This window comes from Poecilia latipinna, unplaced genomic scaffold (assembly GCF_001443285.1).
Source record: "Poecilia latipinna isolate Pla-1442-1.1 unplaced genomic scaffold, P_latipinna-1.0 Scaffold1572, whole genome shotgun sequence".
Lineage (NCBI taxonomy): Eukaryota > Metazoa > Chordata > Actinopteri > Cyprinodontiformes > Poeciliidae > Poecilia > Poecilia latipinna.
Window position 1 is genome coordinate 16,145 of NW_015114188.1, and position 2,537 is coordinate 18,681.

General features: G+C 37.1%; 1 long non-coding RNA gene across 1 annotated transcript; it reads left to right on the plus strand.

The window, feature by feature from the left end:
* Positions 1 to 432, plus strand: LOC106963729 (uncharacterized). The gene is made up of 3 exons (XR_001428240.1): positions 1 to 50; positions 213 to 279; positions 380 to 432. It is a non-coding gene; the product is annotated as an uncharacterized LOC106963729 (long non-coding RNA).
* Positions 433 to 2,537: the final 2,105 nt, after the last annotated feature.

Below are 2,537 nucleotides of genomic sequence, written 5' to 3' on the forward strand. Positions count from 1 at the left end.
CAACAGCATGGCGGAGATGCAGGCCCGGTGGGCGACAAGAGTGTTTAAAGGTAGACACATGATTTGAATTTCCTGCAAGTTTTGTAACCACTATGTTTAAGAAAAAGTTATAGGTTTCTCTGGAACGTAAATGTTGCACACCTGGAAAGTTTTTTTTTTTTTGTGTGTGTGTTTTTTTTTTTTTTCACTTTCTTTCTATGTTTTGCCTGCAGGTTTAATATCCCTCCCAGCAGAGGACGTCATGGTGAAGGAAATTGAAACGGAAACAATGAACCAGAAGTAACTCCTGCTAAATCGCACAGCTGTTCATACTGACTTATAGTTGGTGCTAAAACTGATAATTGCAATCAACATGAACTAATTGGACTGTCTCCGTCAGGTTTGTGTGCTCTGAGCGGAACCCCCTGCAGGTGGACGTCATACCATATAGGGGTGTCAAACTCATTTTGGTTTAGGGGCCGCATACAGCTTAATCTGATCTGCAGGGGGCCACACAAGTAAACTCATTGCAAGATTAAATAGAACCAATAAAAGTGGACTTGTTGTTGATTTTTATATTAAACGAATTTTACTTTTCCAAAATATATTATGAATAATCTCAGTTTTTAAGAAAGGTATCTGCAATTTCAACAATACATTTACTTAGTTAAGCATTTATTTAAGTGCATTATGCATAAGAACTGATCTCAGTGATTCACAGTTTTTGGAACTTAAAAACACTGTCCTGCATCACAAAATACAACAGACAAAAATTAGGAAAAGATTTCTGTGAAAAGATGCTGTGCTACTTAATCTACAATTGGCACCTTCCTTTTTTTCACTCCGTAGCCCCCCATCTTTGATCAACATACGGCGTGGTACAACGTCTTCATCCACGCCAGTAGTAACGTCCGACTATTGATCACGCGACTGGTGCGACGAGGGGAAAAGCGTTTTCATAGCAGTTTTGCGAAATACATTTATTTGGATGCGGTCACCAACCCACCCCATTGTAGTGTAACTTGAAAAAGAAACATTTCTATTGAGCCAATTTAAGAGAATTTATCTTCAAAATTTCAATTTTATGGTTAATAATGGAGACACAGCTAATGACGAGCTCCTTTGCCACCGTCAAACCATTAAGTAAATAATGAGTAAATAACCAAGCTTCAAGCTTTGGAGAGAAAGTTAACAGTTAAGTCTGAGTAGGAAGGTGATTTTATTTTTTTTTATTTTATTTTTTTTAAGGTATTTGCTGGCACACTAGATTGTGAGCTGCTTGAATTAAAGGACTTCTGCATAATTACAAAGAAGGCTTAATGGAGACTTCCTCTAGAACAGGTAGTGGTGCAGCTAATTTAGATTTGGTGAATTGGTCGTTGACTTGGAGGTGATTAAAAAATGAATTATGTGTTTTATCGCATGAACACACATGATTTACCAGCATGTCTTTAAAGGATTGTCCACTGTGCAATACTTGAAGTAACTGAAGCATTGCCAAGAACCAGGATTGTAATTATTAACAGTTTGTCAATTCAGTTATGCAGCAACAGTGGCGCTTGAGTCAAAGTGAATTGACATTTCTTTGAACACCATAAATTTGCTAAATCAGACTGCAAGGGATTTTTACACAATGCGGTTACTAACTAGTTGTATTTTTGTAAAGACAGTTTTGTGTAAGATGCTCAATTTAAACAAATCTAACAATTTGTCAGATAAATACGAAACAAAAAAAGAAAAAAGAAATGGGGAAAGAAAAAAAGTACAATTAAAGCAAACCAGCTCTGATTTTTCTAAACTTTACTGTCAATGTGCTACACTTTCTTGTAGTCAAACAAAAACTTTAAAGATCAAATTTATAGTTTGGCTAAAGCCATGAAGGGGATTCACTAAATGAGTGGAAGTGAAATGAGATTAAGATCAAACTTGTTGCCCTGTTGGCAAAACGTTAGATGTGGCGTAAAACTTGCGCTGTAAATCACCCAATGATGTCACTGCATGACGGTGGCAGCATCATGCTGTGGCAATGCTGCTCTTTATGAGAGCCACTGAAGAGGGTCAGAGTTTATGGGAAGATGGGCGGAGCTAAGCCAGTGATGAAAGAAAGTCTGTAAGAAGCTGCAAAGTACTTGAGATCATAAGGTTAACCTTCCAGAAGAACAACAACAGCACACTGTTTATTTATTTAAGAGCAGATAATCATGTGGTAGAATGGCCTAGTTAAAGTCCATTCCTAGACCTAAATCTAACTGAGAATTGAGAACTAATGTCTACATGCCCTCCATCTCCAGTCTGACAGGACTGGGGCTATTCCGAAAAGAAATGAGGGCATTAAAAAAAAAATGTGTTTCTATATTTAGGTTTTGACTTTTGCTCTGTTTTGTTCTAGTTTGTCTAGTTTATATACTCAGGATCAACATTATTAGGCTACTTTTTAGATTCCTGTTCTTCCAACCCAGAAATGGAATTAGAGCAAAGGATACTTACAGTGGGGAAAATAAGTATTTAGTCAGTCACCAATTGTGCAAGTTCTCCCACTTAAAAAGATGAGAGAGGCC